General features: G+C 45.9%; 1 protein-coding gene across 2 annotated transcripts in view; it reads right to left on the minus strand.

The window, feature by feature from the left end:
- Window positions 1-21,972, minus strand: part of LOC135047970 (arylsulfatase H-like) — a 283,561-nt gene that overhangs the window by 22,366 nt on the left and 239,223 nt on the right. The window lies entirely within an intron of this gene.

Here is a 21,972-nt window from a genome sequence, read left to right on the forward strand (position 1 = left end):
ATTTGGTGCTCCAAATTCACACATTTTTATTTTTGCTGAAATATACAAATACAGCTGTGCAACTGAAGGTCTGAGCTACATTGTTGTTATATTTGGCAGATTGTAACATATGCACACAGGGACTGCCCATTTTCCCATCCAGAGATTAGAATAGTTTACCTCCTTCTCCATGAACCACGTTAGATCATTAGTCTTGTTCATAGGTGGAACTGCAGTCTTTTTCTCCAAGGAAGATGTATCCCTGGAAAAGGAAGGTGTGGTTGGGTGGTGATGACTAGAAGGCAGTCAGTGTATCAGATTATGTGTTATGGCCCTAGGTAATGCTCCCAAAATCTGGCCTTCTTTCTCACCTGGTCGGTGGCTAGTCAGATGCCAGCACGCTGTAGCAGCCAGAAGGTGTGATATTTGTGCGGCAGGTCCCATGGATGCCGTACTGGGGTGCACAGAGCAGGATTGCCTTTTATAGCACATGTGTATGTGCAGAGTGGGGTTCAGGGTGTGCTGCTGGCATTCCACATGGTGCAGTTCCCACCAGACCGGCAGCATGGACGTTGCCATCTTGTCCTATATCAGGTGATCTAATTCTGACCAATCCTGTCCAGTCTGGTACTCAGCTGACACTTCCTGCCAATCCAGAACAAACCTTGGGTATAAAGATTCCTGGTTTGGAAGGCCAAGGTGGTCAGTGCCATTAGTCACGCAGCTCTGCATGTGAGCATTGTCTCTGTGCTCTCCAGCAATACAATCCGGTTCCTGGGGATCCTGATCCCAGTATAGTTTCTCTTAGTACCTTCCAGTGTTTACGGTACCATTGGTGCCAGTCCGACATCCTCTACCATCGGTGCAAGTCCAACATTCTTTACCTTCGGTGCCAGTCCAACATCCTCTACCATCGGTGCCAGTCCAATATCCTCTACCATCGGTGCCAGTCTGAATTCTCTACTAGTGGTGTATATCCAATATTCTTTACCATCAGTTAACATTCCTTTCTAGTGCTAACACAGGTGACCCAGAAAGAGGATCGCGACTGGCACAGCTAAGCCCAAAATCTCTGGCGAATACCACTGATGGGTTAAAACTCTGTGCCACTGTTTTGCGTCTTAGGCAATTACCTGGTTTAAGTTTATGCACTCCATCTACTACTTCTCAATAGTAGCTTGCACTTCAGTCTCTGATGCAATGGAACTACATAAAGCCTCCTAAATTCACGCCATACTCAAACCCAGCACCACACGACCCTACCACAAGGAGCGAGATCCATCCTCATGAAATCCTGAGCGCATGCACCATGAAGATCCTGCAGAATTGCTATTTAAGCTGATCACTCAGGAACTAGCATGAAGAGAATATTTGTTCCCACCCCACACACTGCAGTGTAAGCAGCTCAGCAAAGCACCAACTCCGACCACTTTCTGTCCAATTGCCATCTCCTAAAAAATTACCTCCATCCAGTCCTACTAAACTTCCAGCTCACTCACCTCTGCTCCCTGTAATGATTCGGCATCTTGCAGCATTGCACCTTACCTCCACGTTGTTTCCTCCAGTCCTCTTTATCTTGCAGCACTGCATGCCACTTGCCTCCTCACTGTTCCTCTCAGGCCCACTCACCTTGCAGCACTGCATCCCACTTGCCTCCTCATTGCTCCATCCAGGCCCAGTCACCCTGCAGAACTGCATCCCACTCACCTCCTCTCTGTGCCTTCCAGGGCCATAAACCCTGCAGTACCACACCCCACTCAACTCCACTCAGCTACCTCCAGTTCAGCTAGGACAGTGCCTGCAAAGCAGTAATCAATCTGAACACTGCAGGCAGTGAATATTAGAAGGAGACGACTAGTCCTGCTTTTCCCAAAAACACTGAAAGACTTTTAGGGCCAAATTATCAAATAATGTCTGGGATATCATCAAAAAACAGCCATTTTGGGGCATCCTCCAAAAAAAGCAAATAATCCCCAGGATTTAGGAAGGAGCAATACATTTCTGACAGCAAAAACAGTCCACACAGATATCTATGGCACCTGCTAAATAATCACATTTACATTTATGGCCTACTCTAAAGAGAATTTATTTTCAAGAAAAGGATCCTCTGAATTCCTCTCCATTGACCCTTACATTGATTACATATGTGCAGTAGCCTTACCGGCTCTGAACCCCGAACAGAGTGATAGTGAGAAAGGGCTCTCTCTAAAGCTCTGTTCCGATGCCCCAACTTTGGGCCTAATTCAGATCTGATCGCAGGGCTGCATTTTTTACTGCCCTGCGTTCATAGTGTCGCCGCCTACAGAGGGAGTGTATTTTTGCTGTGCAAGTGTGCGTCCCTATGTGTAGCAGAGCTGCTCAAAATCAGTTTGTGCAGTCTCTGCGCAGCCCAGTACTTACTCTTCCAATGCAATTGAATCCTGATGATCGGGGCCAAAACTGAAGTCAGACACCCTCCCTGAAAATGCTTGAGCCCTCCTGCGTTTTTCCGGACACTCCCTGAAAACGGTCAGTTGCAACCCACAAACAGCCTCTTCCTGTCAATCTCCTTGCGAATGCCCGTGCGAATGGATCCTTCGCACCATCTAATCACTGACCGGCGAAGCCCGTTGTAGCTGTGCAACGTGCCAGTGCAGTGCGGTGCATATGCAGTTCGGATCTGATCGCCCGCTGAGCGAAAATGCACTGTGACGATCAGATCTGAATTAGGCCCTTTGTTAAATACAGCGAAAATAGAATTTTTTAACATTGCGAGTTGGGGTGTAGTTATCACCTCATAACTGCACTAAAAATGTGGTTTGTGAGAAATATCCCTTTGTTAGTTTGCCAAAAAAGGACATGGGATGAAAAAAAACCTTAAAACTTCACAGGTTTAGACCACTTCAAAATTTAAATTATTTATTATTTTGATTTTAAATTTGTCATGCTCCACCCAGAGCAGGGCCGAAACTAGAATTTTCATCACCCGGAGCAAGGCCATAATTTGGCACCACCACCTCCACACCCATAAACAGATTATCAAATATTTTTCTGAAAAGGGGATACTATTGGACAGTATTGTCCTGTGTGTCCCAAATGCCCTAAGCTTCTTTGTCAGATCATGATGGTCCCCCAGTAGCATGTTCCACACATGCCACCTTTGTGCCTCAAATGCCCTGAACTTCTGTCACATGCCCCCCAACAACATGTTCCACTACTTGTCCTTTGTTTGGCAACATACATTGCACTACATCACAACACTGCATGACCCTACATGCTGTACTACATTATAATATATATATATATATATATATATATATATATATATATAAGCAGACAAGTCGCACTGCTTGGTTTTCAAATCAGACACAACAACTCCAAATTTTATGCCAACGTTTCAGATGTACAGTATTTAACATCTTTTGTCAAGGATACATAACAAATGAACAAGTCCTACCTTATAAACCTTGTCACCCACACGTGATCGGCAGTTCTGCCGCTCCCGATAGACTTCGAGCGCTCCCTGCCACAATGACGTAACGCCAGCGTTCAGGTCAAGTGTACACCTTCCACATGACAACCTCAATTGCCTTTATACAAATTAACTATGCACATACAGTGCTAGCCAACCACATTAGATAAATGCTATGCAATCATATCAATGAGACACATCAACTTTTTACAATTTAGTTTAAAAAAATAAATAAATAAATAGTTAAACAAATATACATTACGGGTATACCCCTAATGGAGTCTTGTATCAGGTGGTGCAGACAATAAGATACAAAGCATACATCTGTGACAACCTCAATTAATGTTATACAAATTAACAAAGCGCATACAGCGTCAGCCAATAGCATTAGATGAATGCTTTGCAATCATAAAAAGACAACATCTTTTTACAAATTACTCAAAACAAATTACATTGCAGGTATCCCGCTAATGGAGTCTTATAGAGATTACAAGTATAGTAAAGGCAAGGTTTTAAACATTGCCATGACATCACACATCAGTAAGACCTACCATTAAACATTTTGTTTTTCCCTTAATGTGTAATGTGCTAAAAGGCATATATAGACAACTCCCGGATGTGATAAGAGTTTGTCAATATTTTTAGATGAGGCAAGAATCAGATTTTTTTTTTTAGAACTGAAGGGGCTATTGTAGTTAATAAAAAAATCCAGTGTGTTTTTAGCTGGATTAATTTTTCTCCCTGTCCCCTCCCCTGTCCATTTGGGGGTGGTGGGGGGGGGGGGGGGGGGGGCTTGGTCCATGATTTTATATCTGGGCTATTCCAACCAAAAGTAGTCATGGGTCATGAAAAAAAAAGTTGGAAGAGTCAAAAAATTAATTTCCCAGTCATAGTCTAGTCTTACAGTAGTTAAAAAATGGGTTGGTAACAGTGTGTCACATGACATGCTGCCATTTTGTCTTATTTCAGTAATGGCTACCAGGCATCAGGCAGACACTGATTGTGACCACTGATTATCTATTGCTGTTTTCTGAAAACAAAAAGGTAAGAAACTTGGATTATTGTAGTTTATAACAAAAGTTGAGGACATGTACTGTCAGAAATTATATGTTGATAATCAGTGTTTCATGTGGTTTTATGTTAGTGAACGAGTTAAAACAAAGATGACAACGATATGGTACCCATCTGAAAACATTGTTAGAAAGGTAAATGATCCTGTACGAGTTAATGCATGGGGCCTTAATTCATGATTAATGTATTTGATGGTTACGTCCGTGACGATTTTCTGGTTATGTCCATTACACATACATTCCATTAAATATTGACAAGGTACTAAGAATGATTTTCCTGAAAACTGTACTAAAACAATCTGTGTGGTTTATGCTTTATTGTAAAAAAAAAGTAAGGAATAAATTATCTGTTGTAGTTTCAGAGAAATCAGACGTGTATTTTATGTCTGAAATTACCATGTCCTATCTTGGTTACATCAGTTACATTTACACAATGTATTTATTTACAGCAGACAACAATGGTGAGGCTTGATCACATTTCATATTTTTATACACCAGTGGTAGATACAATTGTGGTAAAATGTGCTTCTTTATGTGCATTTTAAATTTGAAGCAATCCAGATGTTTATCAAACGTATCTGAGAATTACATCCGTTACTTTACAATTGCCCATCTCAGTGTTATCAATGAGTGTCTGGCTGCTACAAAATGCCTAGCCACAGATTGATCTATGGTTTTACCCTACAGGGCTAACCTAATTGCTGACCTATGCTGGTTGGCTCTTTCCTTAAAGGAGCATACCGTTTTACCAACATAGGCCAGTCCGCAAGGACATCTGATGATGTAGATGACACATTTGCTGGTACATGTTAAAACATGTTTTATCGGGATCTTTTTACCAGAATGAGGTTGTGTAAAAAATGGACCCGTCTACAAATAGCAACATGTAGCACAACCTGTACATCGGTAACACCCTGCCGCTTTTGTTAAGAAGTGGCTCGGATTGGTCTTGTTTTTATTTGTGATGTCATTTTTAACTAGACAATCTTTAAGATTTCTTCCCCGCTTGAAGAAATTTAACAATGGCACATTTTTTAGGGAATGTACACATTTATTAGAGATAAGTGCCCAGTATTTTTATTTTTATTTTAGAGTTTTTTCTCACTACTGAGCTCACTGTGTTAAATTCACTTACTAAGGGCAAAATACATTGATCTTTTCCTTTCTGCTTACTAGACAATCTTCTCTTTTAATTGTCAGTGTCTTATTCTTTGCTTGCTCAAGCAACTGTCTGGAGTAGCCTCTCTCAAGAAATGTACTGAACATATGGTCCATTTGGCCTTCAACATCAGAAACATCACTGGTGATCTGCCAAATGCGCAGAAACTGTGAGAAAGGTAGGTAATGGATGGTGACTACCTGCATGTGTCTGTTGGTTTTGAGTAGATGTTAGTTTTAAAGCCCTGAGTTCTACTGATTGTAATATCTAGGTAATTTATAGAAGATTCACTACAAATACGAGTGATTTTGATGGTGTCATCTATATTGTTGATGATCCTCATTTCTAATGCAAACTCTGATTCTCTTCTGGCCCAAAAAATGAACACATCAATAAAACGAACATAAATCAAAATCCTGTCAGAAAAAGTAGCATTATGAAAAAACATCTCATCTTCCATTGCAAACATATAGCCATTGGCTAGCGCAGGGGGGACACATTAGAGCCCATAGCGCTGCAGGCAATAATTACCATCAAAGTAAAATGAATACTATATTATATATATATATATATATATATATATATATATATATATAAAGCAAAAGGTACAAAACGGCACTCAGTAAAATCAACAAGAGACATCTCTATAGCATTTCAACGTTTTGGAGAAACTTTGAATCTCCTTTGTCAGGATGAAGGCGATTAAAAGTTTCTCCGAAACGTTGAAATGCTATAGAGACGTCTCTTGTTGATTTTACAGAGTGCCGTTTTGTACCTTCTGCTTATCTGACTTTATTATTCGGGCACCTGTTTGCTGTTTATTCTGGATGGAGTGCCGGACTACCCATTGCTGTTTATATATATATATATCTCTCTATCTATCTATCTCTCTATCTATCTCTCTATCTATCTATCTATCTATCTATCAAAAATGGCTGTGGATCATCAAATCGACACTAGGTCGACAGGGTCTGAAGGTCGACAGGTGCTAGGTCGACATGAGTTTTTCAGGTGTTGTTTTCTCTGTACAGTGACCGGGAAGCCCAATTAGTTCACCCAATTAGTTCACCATGTCCCCTCGCATGGCTCGCTACGCTCGCCATGCTTCGGGCAAGGTGCCTCGCTCCACTACCACTTCGCTCGGCACAGATTACTTTTCTCAATCGTAGTCCACGTGGATCGTTAAGTATGAAAAAGTTCAAAAAAATAAAATAAAAAGTGAAAAACTCATGTCAACCTTTTGACCTGTCGACCTAGAAACCCTTTTGACCTTCAGACCCTGGTGGCCTAGTGACTGTCAACCTATAGTGGTCGACCTAAACATTGACGACCTAGACAGTGTTGATCTTCAGACTGGATCCCATTTTACACACACACACACACACACACACACACACACACACACACACACACACACACACACACACACACACACACTATATGATACTCTATATCAACCTATATGCTACACTACATCCCTCTACTACATATCCCTATATGCTACACTACATCCCCCACATCTGGGAGGCAAAATTGAGATTGATACTGCTATCTTGGAGCACAGTGCCGATAAAGTCCGTCTTTAAATTCACCACAAAGCTGGTGTAGTGATAAATCGGTGACCACTGGAGGTTGTCCAGGCCCTAAGTCTCCACTGCTAGATGGATGGCTGGCAAAGTGAGCCTTTGATTTCTGTAACATCGGTGACTGTACCTGCCAAAAAAGCAGATGAATGTCCTCTCAGTGGTGTTTGAAATCAGTTGCCGCTGGGCAGGAAGCCGGGATCATAGGCTGTTGGAAGATACAGTGCCGACAGTCCACTTCTATATTTTGCACGGTGCACCTCACACTAGTCACAGCACAGCAAAGAAGAGAGTAGCTGGCTTAATAGAGGTCCCAGGCATTGGAACCCAACCGCACAGTGTCGGAGACTCAGAGCCAGCCGCAGGCAGACAGGTGGGTCAAAGACACTGCCTTGAAGCTGTCTGTTGTCTCCCCAGAACAGTGCAGCACTGCTGGTAACCTCACCATGCTCTTCTGAACCCCTTGGTGCCCCTCAAATCCTGTGCCCAGGGCACATGCCCTTTTAGCCCCCCGCAGTTGCAGCCCTGCCCAGATATTCTACTTTGTGGGTGTGCCAAATTTCAGCTCAATATGGATGTCCCCTTTTAAGAAGTTGCAGCTCAAACACCATTCCCCCCTCACAAAAAAAAGATTTATATTACAGAATAATTTTGGGTTTGGCATACACCAATTTAAAAAATGTTTAATGCACATTTGCATACCAAACATAGGAGGTCATTCCGAGTCGTTCGCTCGGAAAATTTCTTCGCATCGCAGCGTTTTTCCGCTTAGTGCGCATGCACAATGTCCGCACTGCGACTGCGCCAAGTAAATTTGCTATGAAGTTTGGATTTTTACTCACGGCTTTTTCTTCGCTCAGGCGATCGTAGTGTGATTGACAGGAAATGGGTGTTACTGGACGGAAACAGGCCGTTTTATGGGCGTGTGGGAAAAAACGCTACCGTTTCCGGAAAAAACGCGGGAGTGGCTGGAGAAACGGAGGAGTGTCTGGGCGAACGCTGGGTGTGTTTGTGACGTCAAACCAGGAACGACAAGCACTGAACTGATCGCAGATGCCGAGTAAGTCTGAAGCTTCTCTGAAACTGCTACGAGATGTGTAATCGCAATATTGCGAATCTTTCGTTCGCAATTTTAAGAAGCTAAGATTCACTCCCAGTAGGCGGCGGCTTAGCGTGTGCAATACTGCTAAAATCGCCTTGCGAGCGAACAACTCGGAATGAGGGCCATAGATATGGACATTGCTTGATGCTCTATTGTTGATTGCTTGTCATTACTCATTTGGCATGGAGAGGTGGAAGAGACAGACAATCGTAAACTGAGTATTTTCAATGTTGCATTATTATTATCCGTTATTTATATAGCGCCACAAGGGATCTGCAGCGCCCAGTTACAGAGTACATAAAGAAATAAGCTGCATAGATACAGTAAAATATCTGTATAGATACAGTTTTACTGCAATCTAGTGGCTAAGGTTATTATTCACAGTACATTTAAATTAATTCTGAATTGTATTCCGTTGAACCTTAAGATGTATGTGTTAAACTGTTCTCGATCTGGTCTGGTAAATAAATAGCTAATCTCTTTGTGATTTAGCAGGGGGCGATTAGGGCGAACGCCCCCCCTACATGTACCAGCACCGGGATGGAGGCCGGGTCCCGCCACGGTGTTAGGAACAGGTGGAGAGCGCAGAGAGGTGCAGCGCGGCGGGGGACGAGGAGAGAGAGAGAGCGTCCTCCTGACGCGCGTACAGCGGCCTCTGTTTTTACCACGCCCCCTCCTCCCTGTACGCGCGGAAGGGACTAGTTCCCCTTCCGTAGATGTGAGCCGGTGACGTCACAGGCCATGTGACCAGACCATGTGACTCACACACTGCAGCGTTTCTTGGCGCGCACTTCAAATTGACTTCGCTGTTATGACAGGTAACAAATTCTGTTCTATAGAGCTGTGGAACAAATTAGGCACATGGAGGGAGCAGGCTGCAGCGGAGGAGGGCACGGACCACCTGGTGAGCAGGGGAGGGGAGCACTAGGGGACCAGGCTGCTGGGGGGGCATGGAGCACCTGGGGAGCTGGCTGCAGGGGGGGCACGGAGCACTAGGGGACCAGGCTGCAGGGGGCACGGAGCACTTGGGGAGCAGCGGAGGAGGGTACGGACCACCTGGGGAGCAGGGTAGGGGAGCACTAGGGGCCAGGCTGCAGGGGGGGAAGGAGCACCTGGGGTGCAGCAGTGGGAGGCACGGAGCACTTGGGGAGCAGGGGAGTGGGGAACTGAGCACTTAGGGAGCAGGGGGAACAGGGCTTATAATAAATAGTCTAGTTCCTCTTCAGTTACTGAAACTGAAGAGGATCTAGTCTCTTCCCTGTACGCGCGTCAGGACGCTCTCTCTCCTCGTCCCCCGCCGCGCTGCACCGCTCTCCACCCGTTCCCAATACCGCCATCTATGAGTAGGTGTCAGTGTGTGTGTGTATGTGTGTTTGTGTATGTGTGTGTATGTGTGTGTGTGTGTGTGTGTGTGTTTCACTGTGCTATAATGTGAATTTTGGCTCATTCAGCGTGCTACTGCTATAATGTGAATTGCTGATCATTCAGCGTGCTATAATGTGAATTTTGGCTCATACATTGTGCTATGATGTGAATTTCGGCTCATTCAGTGTGCTATGACGTGAATTTCGGCTCATACAGCGTGCTATGATGTGAATTTCGGCTCATTCAGTGTGCTATGATGTGAGTTTCGGCTCATTCAGTGTGCTATGATGTGAGTTTCAGCTCATACAGCGTGCTATGATGTGAATTTCGGCTCATACAGCGTGCTATGATGTGAATTTCGGCTCATTCAGTGTGCTATGATGTGAATTTTGGCTCATACATTGTGCTATGATGTGAATTTCGGCTCATTCAGTGTGCTATGACGTGAATTTCGGCTCATACAGCGTGCTATGATGTGAATTTCGGCTCATTCAGTGTGCTATGATGTGAGTTTCGGCTCATTCAGTGTGCTATGATGTGAGTTTCGGCTCATTCAGTGTGCTATGATGTGAATTTCGGATCATACAGTGTGCTATAATGTGAATTTCGGCTCATTCAGTGTGCTATGATGTGAATTTCGGATCATTCAGTGTGTTATGATGTGAATTTCGGCTCATTCAGTGTGCTATGATGTGAATTTCGGATCATTCAGTGTGCTATGATGTGAATTTCGGATCATACAGTGTGCTATAATGTGAATTTCGGCTCATACAGTGTGCTATAATGTGAATTTCGGCTCATACAGCGTGCTATGATGTGAATTTCGGCTCATTCAGTATGCTATGATGTGAATTTCGGCTCAAACAGTGTGCTATGATGTGAATTTCGGCTCATTCAGCGTGCTATGATGTGAATTTTCAGCTCATTCAGCGTGCTATAATGTGAATTTCGGCTCATTCAGTGTACTATAATGTGAATTTCGGCTCATTCAGTGTGCTATAATGTGAATTTCGGCTCATTCTGTGTGCTGTAGAAACAGAATTTGTCGGCAGATAAGAACCACTTGGCCCATCTAGTCTGCCCCTTTTTTTTTTTTTTTTACATTATTTTTATCTCTAACCTTATTTGATTTTTATTTCTTTGTAAGAATATCCTTATGTCTATCCCATGCATGTTTAAATTGCCCTAGTGTCTTAGCCTCTACCACCTCTGATGGAAGGAATGGCGATTCGCCAGTCTATATCACCAGTGCGCAGGGTTCTCTCCACTAACTGGCAACATTTTATTAGTAATGGCAACAATAGGAAATTTTAGAAGCGAACGGGAAAGGCATTACTAAGTGGGAGGGGCTATGATTAGGGGGAGGAGTCATAATTCTTAAACCGCCCCCCCTAAAAGTTAAGTCTAGATCCGCCACTGCTTATCACAGAGGTTATTTCTCTTATTTTAGTTTGGGATTCCAGCACTGGGCTGTTGACCTTATTCAGGATGCTTGTGTCAGGAGTAGTGTCGGAATTCTGACATACTGTAGGTATTCTGACTGTCGGGATTCCAATCACCGGGATTCTGACCGGATCCCATATAGAGTCCACATTGGTGGTCATTCCGAGTTGATCGCTACCTGCTTTCGTTCACAGCGCAGCGATTAGGTAAAAAAGCGGCACTTCTGCGCTGGCGTATTGGGTGCAGTGCGCATGCGCGACGTACTTTCACAAAAGCCGATGCAGTTTCACACAAGGTCTAACGACGCTTTTCAGTCGCACTGCTGGCCGCAGAGTGATTGACAGGAAGTGGGTGTTTCTGGGTGGTAACTGACCGTTTTCGGGGAGTGTGTATAAAAACGCAGGCGAGTCGGATAAAAACGCAGGAGTGGCTGGGGAAACGTAGGCGTGGCTGGCCGAACGCAGGGCGTGTTTGGGACGTCAAAACAGGAACTAAACAGTCTGAAGTGATCGCAAGCTAGGAGTAAATCTCGAGCTACTCAAACTGCACAATCTTTTTTTGTTGCAGCGCTGCGATCCTTTCGGTCGCACTTCTGCTAAGCTAAGATACACTCCCAGAGGGCGGCGGCTTAGCATTTGCACTGCTGCTAAAAGCAACTAGCGAGCGAACTCGGAATGAGGGCCTTTGTCTGGCAAAAGTGGGTGCTAGGACAGACCATTCATTTGTGTTTCCTTTTGGGCCAAGTCTCTATGACAAACGTGGGTGTTGGACAGAAGAGGGCATTACCCAAGGGCTAAATTAGTTGTCAGACAGGCAGTACTGAAAGCGGTCACCTAGGTGTAAGAGTGCAAATGGCCGACAAAGGATTTCTGATATGCCTATATATCTATAATAATGTTTACTGTATGTGATCTGGCAACTGAATCAGCGGTTCTCTTTTGTGCCGTCTCTGTCTTGCCTTATTGTGTTATCTGTTCTTTCTATGTCTTTCTGTTTCAGACAGAGCTATGCAAGCTGCACTTTAGGACAAGCTGCACATCCTCCAGTGTCCTGAAGGTGAAAGTAGGAGAAGTAAGGTAAGCGGCTGAATACACCACACAGTATCCCTCCACACCTCTTACAGCTCTGCAAGGCATACAGCTGTGACTACACTTCAATTCCCTCCTCATTGTTAGGAACAGCAAGTAAATGCATTTCTGCTCAGCAACTGTGTCACTCCCCTTTATGTCCAGCATTATCACCCCTCGCTCTCTCCCCAGCATCTGTTTACCATTACTCATCATCTGGCTATCCCCCTTCTTTCTGCCCAGCATCTGGCTGTCCCCCCCCACACCCCCTTCTCTGCACAGCATCCATCTCTTCCCCTCTCTTTGCCCAGCATCTGGCGGCCCCCCACCCCCACTCTCTACACAGCATCTGTCTCTCCTCTCCCTGCCCAGTATCTGTCTCAACCCCTCCTTCCAGCATCTGATTATCCCTTTCCCATCATCTGGCTATCCCCCTTCTCTCTGCCCATTGTATCCCCCCCTCTCTGCTCATCATATGGCAATCCGACCCATGTCCTCTAGTGTCTGACGATGGGAGTCCGACCCATGTCTGCCCAGCATCTGATTCCCCCTCACTCTCCCCAGCATCTGGCTGTCCCCCTCTCTGCACAGCATCTGTCTGTTCCCATCTCTCAGCCCAGCATCTGCCCCCCCCTACCATCAAGCATATGGCTGTCCAACCCCTTGTCTGCCCAGCAACGCCCCCCCCCCTCTCCCTTCCTCTGCCAAGCATATGACAGCCCCCCTCCCTCCACCCAGAATTTGGCTGTGCTTCTCTCTACACAGCATCTGGCTGCCCCCCTCTCTGCTCAGCATCCTCTTCCCACCAACTATGCCCATAATGTCTCTCACCCTCTCTCTTCCCATCATCTGGCAGGTCCCACCCCTCTGTGACCAGATACTGGCTGTTTCCCTCATCTCCTTTACCCCTTCCTTCTTCCACCATTTTCCAACACCACCCACCTTTCCAGAGTTCCCCTCACAACTTCACTGTTTCTCTTACCTTGCACCTTCTCCCACCTCCCTTTATTCCTCGACTGCTCCATTCACACATTACATTCTTCCTCCTCCTCTTCTAAGGTTAACCAAGTTTTGGTAGCTGTCTACCAGAAGTGACATGGATGAAAGGAAGACCAACTGTTCCCAATGCAACATAGTTATCAGGTAAGCACAAACTATTTATTTTATTTTTGCTGAGGTACAAAATAGGAATTTTTTGCCACATTATGGATCCAATTTAGGAAGTTGAAAACCCCATTAGCAACTGTACTAATGGGGTTTCAGGCACTGACAGTAGGGGACTCCTCATTGACGAAACATCCACTAAAATATGATTGATCAAACTGTAAGCTTTATTACCATCAATGGAGGAAGTGAGGCCCACCCTAAGAATCTTGCCTAGCACTCTATGAAGTCTTAATCTGGGTCTGGCCCGGACCCTCTACTGATCAAGAGTGGAGGTCGCTGACGGCAACTTTGTGCTAGTCTCACCACCAGTTCTATTTTCTCAGATGCGGCCCATGGCGTTACATGTGGCAGTGTAGCATCTGCTGGCCAACGTCCTGCCCACAAAGTGCTCCGGAGTGTAGTCTACACTGACACAGCAGCCGCTGCCAAATCTAATGCTATCTGCACCGCAGCTGAAGGCAGGAGCAGTTCTAGGCACGGTAAGCAGGGCGGGCGCCCGGGCGCTGTGGCTCACGGGCGTGGCCGCAGGCGTCCGCCACCCACCCACACCCTGACCTGCACCCCGCTCCCCGGCTGCAGCAGGCGCCATGGGCTTTGTGCACACCCGCTGCAGCCGGCTCCATCGTCAGACACGAGAGGTCATAATTGACCTCTAGTGTCTGTGTGGTGCTGCTACGGGATCATGACGTCTCTACCAGAGAGAGGAGCGGGCGGAGCAGCAGTGGCAGTAGAGATGGAGCAGCAGCGGTCAGGAAGCAGTTAGCTGTTCTACCAGGGGGCACAGCTACTCCAGGCACAACTAAAGGGGGCACAAACCAGGGGGCACAGCTATTCTGGATCACAACTACAGGGGGCAGATCTACAAAGGGCACAACTACTGGGGGCATAACTGGCCACACCCGTTCCCTATGAAGCCATGCCCCTATTTTTTGCGCAATATTTCCAACGGCCAATAGCAGTCACCAACCTGATACACCACAAGCTCGCTGCCTAGGTGTCATCCTTGACTCTGAACTGTCCTTTGTTCCCCACATTCAATCTGTCTCAAGATTATGTTACATGCATCTAAAAAACATATCCAAAATATTATCATACCTTACACAAGACACTGCTAAAACTCTAATCCATGCTCTCATTATCTCCTGCATTGACTATTGCAGTAGTCTTCTTACTGGTCTTACCAAGAAGTAACTCTCACCATTACAATCCATTCTGAATGCAGCTGCGAGGCTAATCTTCCTCGCTAGACGTTCATAGTCTGCAGACCCACTCTGTCAGTCCCTCCATTGGTTACCTGTATTCTACCATATTCAATATAAAATACTTTTACACACACACACACACACACACACACACACACACACACACACACACACACACACACACACACACACACACACACACAGCTATTAATAGTACACCAACATACATCTCTTTGCTTATCTCAAAATATCTCCCAACCATTCCCCATTGCTCTTCACAAGATCTAGGTCTCTCTATCATACACTAATTACTTGCTCCCATGCACGATTACAGGACTTTCTTCGGGCTGCACCCACTCTATGGAATGCCCTACCATGTACAATAAGACTCTCCTCTAGTCTCCAAACTTTCACGCGTTCCCTTAAAACTCACCTATTCAGACAAGCTTATCAGATTCCAGAACCGGTCACATAACCTTCATAAGCTTTCCTATCCAATTATATCCCCACTGTACAGTCCACACATCATCCACATAGTTTCTCTTTTTCTTCACTTTCCCTTCCACCTGACCCTGGTACATCATTGCTGTGATGTGGTATCATGCAGCCCACCAAGAACCTTTGCAATCTGGTGGACAACTTTGCAACAGATAGCACCTATCCTTGTGTATCAGTGCATATTTCCCCATAGATTGTAAGCTTGCGAGCAGGGTCTTCCTACCTCTATGTCTGTTTGTTATCACCCAGTTTTGTCTTATTATGTCCATTTGTAAAGCACAACAGAATTTGCTGTGCTATATAGGAATCTGTTAAAAAATAAATACATAAATAACTTACGCCTCTGATCCAGAACATTCTATGGATGCACTGTGCAGCTCTACAGGCTGCAGAATGCATGCCTGGAGCATCCATTGGATAGGCAGCTCTGCTAGCTGCAGGGTGCTGTTCTATGCACCCTGAAAGCCAAATTGCGGGTGCCGTGTGGCAGCAAACATGATACTCCCAGGGCCCTGCACAGCAGCACAGCTCGCACACCCATCAATTAACTCATGAAGTTCATTACAGTGCACATTTCTTCTGCTGTACTACTGCTTACTGACTGCTGCTCGCTCTACAACCTGCATATTATTGATTTCCGTTATTTACACTGTAGTTTACTTTGCTAGCAATATATCTTTACTCTGAGGAGTACAGGTTGAATTTAGGTACCCACTGGTGTTTCATCTGCTCTCATGGTAACTTAAAATGCTAATCTCAGATCACTCAGTCATCCTTTCTGCAGTCCAACAGCAGCAAAGGGGTAGAATGAGACAGTAAATGTAAATATAACCTGAAAATGTGCCTGAGGTCAAATCATTACATTAAATTGAATAAAAATAAAATAAAATAAAAAATTATTATTATTTTTTTTTTTTTATTGAAATGAGCTAATGCATCCAGTACTGATAACAGAAAGGAGATTGATGGTAGACTTACAATGGTTAAATCTTTCTCTGAGGTACACTGGGTTCCACAGGGAATACATTTGGGGTGTAGAGATGGATCTTGATCTAGAGGCACCAACAGGCTAAAGCTTTAGACTGTCCCAAGATGCATTGCGGGCCTCCTCTATAACCCCGCCTCCAGGCACTGTGAGCTCAGTTTTGTTAACCAGTCCAATGCAGAAGCAGGTAAAAGAGAAGGCAGATGTTAGTCACATAGAACCACGTTCTCACGACAGGAGAAGGGACTAGCGGCTAATGTCAAACAAACCCAAAGAAGCTAAGTGCGTCAGGGTGTGCGCCCTGTGGAACCCACTGTACCTCGCAGAAAGATTTAACCATGGTAAGTCTACCATAAATCTCCTTTTCTGCCGCGGGGTACACTGTGTTCCACAGGGAATACATCGGGGATGTCCTGAAGCAGTTCCTCAAGCGAGGGGACGCACCTTAGCGTGTATGAGAACCCGGCGTCCAAAGGAAGCATCCTGGGAGGCGGAAGTATCAAAGGCATAGAACCTAATGAACATGTTCACTGAGGACTACGTAGCAGATTGTTCTGCAGACGGGCCACGGCGTGCCGCCCAAGAAGGTCCAACAGACCGAGTAGAATGGACCTTAATAGCAGCAGGAGCCCAGCCTGTGCATAAGCTTGTGCAATCACCATTCTAATCCATCTGCCAAGGTTTGCTTATTTGCAGGCCAGCCTCGTTTGTGGAAACCAAAAAGTACAAAAAGGGTATCTGACTTCCTGATAGAGGAAGTCCTCTCCACATAAACACGGAGAGCCCTTAACACAGCCAAAGACTGCTCTTTGGAGGAAAAGTCAGAAGAGATGAAGCCCAAAACCACAATCTCTTGGTTAAGGAGAAAAGATGACACCACTTTAGGCAAATAACCGGGACGAGTTCGGAGAACTGCTCGGTCATGATGAAATATCAAAAAGGGCGGACAACAGGACAAAGCGCCTAAGTCCGATACCCTTCTGGCAGAGGCAATGGCCAATAAGAAAAGGACCTTACCCATAAGCCAGTTGAGGTCCACTGACTCAAGAGGTTCAAACGGAGACTCTTGCGGGGCATTCAGAACAGACAGATCCTATGTAGCCACAGGAGGGACTGAATCAACAGTACGCCCTGAGTGAATGTATGAACGTCAGGCACAGATGCAATTTCTCTGAAATCACACCGACAAGGCAGATATGTGGACCTTGAGGGAGGCCAAAGTTCTAAATCCAGGCCTAGTTGCAAATAAGCCAGAAGTCTGGAAGTACTAAACTTGTAAGCATCGGAATTCTTAGCAGCACACCAGGTGAAGTAAATAATAAATCTGTGCGGTTGGTGGGCCTTTAGCATAGTTTGGATAACCGCCTCGGAGAATCCTTTGGCCCTCAGGAGTGATGCTTAAAGAGCCACGCTGTCAAAGCCAGTCTGGCCAGGTCCGGGTAGACACAAAGGCCCTGAATGAGGCAGTCTGGGCGTTGGGGAAGTAGAAGAGGATGCTCCATAGATAGGTCTGAGAACCAATGCCATCTTGGCCACGCTGGAGCGACTAGAAGTCGTAATCCTTCTCCTTGCTTGAACTTCCGTAGTACCCTTGGCAGAAGTGACACTGGAGGGAACACGTAGGGCAGCCGAATGTTCCATGGAATTGCCAGTGCGTCCATGAACGCTGCTTGGGTATCCATTGTTCTTGATCCGAAGACCGGAACTTTGTGATTGTGTCGAGACGCCATCAGGTCTACATCTGAAGAAAAGATTTAAAGAAGCCCCATCCTTAGAGCAAAAGTGCAATTGTTAAAAAATATTTAATAAATCCTGCAACATGTATATCAGCATAACACATTATCAATAACCACATTACCACCCCCAGCTGGAGACATGTATAATAGACAAAAATATAAAAAGTCAATGGGTTGATGGCTGACTTTGATTAGTTAGAATAAAATATCTGCAACAGCTGTAGGTAAAAAAAAAAAAAGCATTTTTGCTAAAAATAAAAACTTCCCAATCACAGACGACACTGCACCAGTATTTTGTGATCCCAATTGGGCTTCATACAGCGGACTCCTTTGGATGTCAGTTATAATTCAAGTCAGGGATGTGCAGTCAGGGGAGGCAGTGCCTCCCCTGTCATAATGATTAAAATAAGAAAAAGAAGATATTTAAAACACAGTCTGTTATAAATATCTTTTTTTATTATTTTAATAATTTCCCCCCTGTGTATGTGGCTGCGTGTGAGGCAGCGGGAGAGGTGCCTCCCGCTAACACTAAAGTCCGGGCAGCGGGGGACGGGCAGGGGGCGGGGCGCAGCAATGGGCTGTGAAAGCCCATTGAAATAGAATGGGGAAGCGGCACCTTTACTGGTGCCTCAATGACAGGGGCGTGCATTCAGCCGAGATGTGATTGGCCCAGTGGATCCAGTGCTGGATCTGCTGTCCAATCAGTAGCGAGCCCCCTTCCCGGCTGCAGCAGGCACCGTGGACTGTGTGGGCGCCCGCTGCAGCCGGCGCCGCTGATTGACACTAGAGGTCATAATTGACCCCTAGTGTTTGAGCGGCGCTACTATGGGAGATACGTCATGAGTCATGACGTCTCTCCCGTAGTAGAGAGGAGCCGGCGGCCGGAGACGGAGGCAGCGCTGCAGGAGCGGTAAGTGTGTGTGTGTATTTTTTTTTTTAAATGTGTGCTTGTTTGCGGCGCTACGGGGGCACTGGCACAGCTAGGGGGCACAGCAACTGGGGGCACAGCTACAGGGGGCACAGCAACTGGGGGAACAGCAACTGGGGGCACGGCTACAAGGGGCACAGCAACTAGGGGCACAGCTACAGGGGGTACTGCTACAAGGGGCACAGCAACTGGGGCACTGCTACAAGGGGCACAGCAACTGGGGCACTGCTACAAGGGGCATAGCAACTGGGGCACTGCTACAAGGGGCACAGCTAGGGGGCACAGTAACTGGGGGCACTGCTACAATGGGCACAGCTACAGGGGGCACAGCTACAGGGGGCACAGACACTGGTGCACAACTACAGGGGTCATAACTACTCGGGGCACTGCTACAAGGGGCAAAGCTACAGGGGGCACAGCTACAAGGGGACCAGCGAGGGGGCACAACTACAAGGGGCAAAGCTACAGGGGGCACAGCGACTGGCGGCACAACTACAGGGGTCACAACTACTGGGGGCACTGCTACAGGGGTCACAACTACTGGGGACACTGCTACAAGGGGCACAGCAACTGGGGGCACAACTACGGGGGTCACAACTACTCGGAGCACTGCTACAAGGGGCACAGCTATTGGGGGCAAAGCGACTGGGGGCACAGCTACTGGGCTCACAACTATTGGGGGCACCTGCTTCATCCTCCCAGCCAGCAGCAGCACTCTCCCCTGTCTGTGCTAACGTCTTCCGGTGTCAGCGAGTGCATAATATATCTCTCTCCCTCTCTCTCTCCCTCTCCCTCTCCTCCTGTGGATTACTTTGTTTGTAAGTATAATTTTCATTTTTACAGGTACCCCTATTGGATTCTACTGGACAAGTGGACGTGATCGGCGTGGGATGTAGGTTACAAATCTCTCTCATTTTTACAGGTACCCCTATTGGATTCTACATGGACAAGTAGACGTGACCGGCGTGGGATGTAGTAAGTATGTGTAAGTGTGTTTTAATAAAATGTTACTTTCACGGTGTGTGTGTTGTGTTTTTTTTTTGTAGAACTACAGGTGCCAGCGGGCCCGTTATTTCCCCGCATGCTGGTACTTGAGGTTCTCCAAGTACCAGCGAGCGGGGGAGTCTTGTTGGGCCTTGTAGTTCCACAACAAAAAACTATATATTTTTTTTACACACTTATGGCCCGGCACCCACCGATCAGGGGTGCTGGGGACAGCCTCGGGCTTCACCCCTGACCCTTGGGTGTCTGGAGGGGGGACCCCTTGATTTAAGGGGTTCCCCCTCCTCCAGGGAACCCCCGGCCAGGGATGACTAGTTGGGGAGGTAATGCCACGGCCACAGGGACCTATATAAATGTGTCCCCTGGCTGTGGCATTATGTCCCTGGCTAGTAAAATCTGGTGCTGGTTTTAAAAATAGAGGGGACCCCTACATCTTTTGACCCCCGTATTTTTGGAACCAGGACCGGACTAAGAGCCCGGTGCTGGTTGTCTAAATACGGGAAACCCCTGTCCAATTTTTTCCCAGTATTTAAACAACCAGGACCGGCTCAAAGAGCCCGAGGCTGGTTACACTTGGGATGGGGGACCTCACGCATTTTTTTTTTTTATCTTTTAACCCATTCAGACCCTTCTCCATTAAGTTAATGGAAGCCCTGGACAACAAAATTGCATTCATGTCCTCCTCCCACTCCCTTCCCAGTCCCAAACACTAATTTTTTTTTCTATGAATATGTACAATATCTCACAAGTATGATGAGCAGGCAGGCAGCGGGCATTGGCAGCATCGGACTGAGATGCAAATTAGTAGCGGAGGGCTGGGTCAGTTGATGGTGGGCAAGTTTGTAAGCCATTGGCGGTGGCATCGGCTCAGAGGCAGTAGCGGGCATTGTCTCGGCGGCGGTAGGGGTCATCGGCAGGATCCGGCGGACAATATGGCTGTAGTGCCTCACCAGCCACTGACCTCACCGTACGCCACTGATTCAAGTGCAGCAATTTGTATTCTACACACCAGATATTTGTATTCTACACACCAGATATGATTTTGGCGCTCCCGATAATCAGAATTATGAGGTATATAAGGTATGGTATGTCACTGTATGTTTGTTATGTGTATCCTGATGACGGGTTGAAATAAACCCGAAACGTTGATAAAGGACCGTGTCTGTGCAGTTATTACAAGTCCAGGGAGTGCCACCCATGGGTTTATCTCTATGCTTGTTCTTTGATGCAGCGCCGTGGCAAGTTTTCTACATTAGACTTATGTGAGTGCCGACCACAGGAATACATATATATATATATATATATATATACATACACACATATATACACTCACAGACACTCACTTTTGCAAAAGAAAAGAGAGACCAGCACTCACGTTTTGATGATGAAAAGAAAGGGGTTTATTCCTTACAGAAGAAACATCTGGACATGATCCTAGTACTACAGTCCGACAGCCGTTTCAACTCTCCGTGGTTTTCTGTAAGGAATAAACCCCTTTTCTCTTTTAATCATCAAAACGTGAGTGCTGGTCTCTTTTTCTTTTCTTTTGCAAAAGTGAGTGTCTGTATCAATTTCCAGGACCCTGCACCACCATGTCAATTCTATTTGATTTTTACTGAGTGCTGTCATTTTGCTATGATATAATATATTATATTATATTTGCTAGTCCAGTGCAGTTTTATTGTCTGACTAAAATAATTATCTGCATTGTCACTGTGGCTGTGTGTGCCTGTATCTGCTGTGTGGATTTCATTTAAGTGTATCACCACTATATCTATCACTGCATTCTATACCCTAAAGGACTAGGTGCGTCAGGGTATCATATATAGTGCTGCACAGTATTTACAATTAAGTGTATTCTACTGTGTACCCAGTCACATCATACCGAATTTATTCTCTGTTTGTGTATTGGGCATGCTGTCACATAAATAGGGGATTTATTTGCAGGTATTGTTTTTGTCTGGCTGTATCGTACTCATACGCTCTACGGTTACATTCACCATAATGTCTAACACAAATGGCGGGAAATCCAGTCCATGCGCCGAGGATTTGCATGAGGGGGAAGTGTTGCATGATGGTCTGTGTAATATGTGCCATACATCTCCCAGTAAGCCTGCTGCTCCTGCAGTCAATCAGGAGCCACTTTGGGTGGCATTCTCAACTATGCTCAATACGCTTGTGACACACCTTGCACCCCCCTATGGGACCTCCTGTGCCATTGCAGCCACATATTGT

Source organism: Pseudophryne corroboree, chromosome 2 (assembly GCF_028390025.1).
Source record: "Pseudophryne corroboree isolate aPseCor3 chromosome 2, aPseCor3.hap2, whole genome shotgun sequence".
Taxonomy (NCBI): Eukaryota; Metazoa; Chordata; class Amphibia; order Anura; family Myobatrachidae; genus Pseudophryne; species Pseudophryne corroboree.